Here is a 1,498-nt window from a genome sequence, read left to right as displayed (position 1 = left end):
GATCGAGGTGGAATATGGTGGCAGGGGGCACCGCACACGGCTAAGGAACGATCTCAATGATCAACTTGTGTGTCTAGAGGTGCCCCCCTACCCCCGTATATAAAGGAGCAAGGGGGAGGAGGCCGGCCCTAAGAGAGGCACGCCAGGTGTGGAGTCCTACTAGGACTCCAAGTCCTAGTAGGAGTCCACCAAGAGGGGAGGAAGGGAGAAGGAAGTGGAGGAGTAGGAAAGGTGGCCGGCCCCCTTTTCCCTAGTCCAATTCGGACTAGAGGGGAGGGGGGGCGCAGCAGCCTTTTTCGTCTTCCCACTAAAGCCCATCAAGGCCCATTACTTCTCCCGTAACTACCCGGTACTCCGAAAAATACCCGAATCACTCGGAACCTTTCCGATGTCCGAATATAATCGTCCAATATATCGATCTTTACGTCTCGACCATTTCGAGACTCCTCGTCATGTCCCCGATCTCATCCGGGACTCCGAACTCCTTCGGTACATCAAAACTCATAAACTCATAATATAACTGTCATCGAAACCTTAAGCGTGCGGACCCTACGGTTCGAGAACAATGTAGACATGACCGAGACACGTCTCCGGTCAATAACCAATAGCGGGACCTGGATGCCCATATTGGCTCCTACATATTCTACGAAGATCTTTTATCGGTCAGACCGCATAACAACATACGTTGTTCCCTTTGTCATCGGTATGTTACTTGCTCGAGATTCGATCGTCGGTATCCAATACCTAGTTCAATCTCGTTACCGGCAAGTCTCTTTACTCGTTCCGTAATACATCATCTCGCAACTAACTCATTAGTTGCAATGCTTGCAAGGCTTATGTGATGTGCATTACCGAGAGGGCCCAGAGATACCTCTCCGACAATCGGAGTGACAAATCCTAATCTCGAAATACACCAACCCAACATCTACCTTTGGAGACACCTGTAATGCTCCTTTATAATCACCCAGTTACATTGTGACGTTTGGTAGCACCCAAAGTGTTCCTCTAGCAAACGGGAGTTGCATAATCTCATAGTCATAGGAACATGTATAAGTCATGAAGAAAGCAATAGCAACATACTAAATGATCAGGTGCTAAGCTAATGAAATGGGTCATGTCAATCAGATCATTCAACTAATGATGTGATCCCGTTAATCAAATAACAACTCTTTGTTCATGGTTAGGAAACATAACCATCTTTGATTAACGAGCTAGTCAAGTAGAGGCATACTAGTGACACTCTGTTTGTCTATGTATTCACACATGTATTATGTTTCCGGTTAATACAATTCTAGCATGAATAATAAACATTTATCATGATATAAGGAAATAAATAATAACTTTATTATTGCCTCTAGGGCATATTTCCTTCACTCGATGCATTCATTGTTGATCTGCGGAGGCTCCATCTTGCATGCTTCTTTCTTCTTCGTGTGTAAATAAGTAGACGTTGCTTCCTCGCATCTAGTCTCATGTCTAGCCTCTATTCTAGTAGGAG

This window comes from Triticum dicoccoides, chromosome 1A (assembly GCF_002162155.2).
Source record: "Triticum dicoccoides isolate Atlit2015 ecotype Zavitan chromosome 1A, WEW_v2.0, whole genome shotgun sequence".
NCBI lineage: Eukaryota > Viridiplantae > Streptophyta > Magnoliopsida > Poales > Poaceae > Triticum > Triticum dicoccoides.
Note: the sequence above shows the minus strand (reverse complement) of the source record.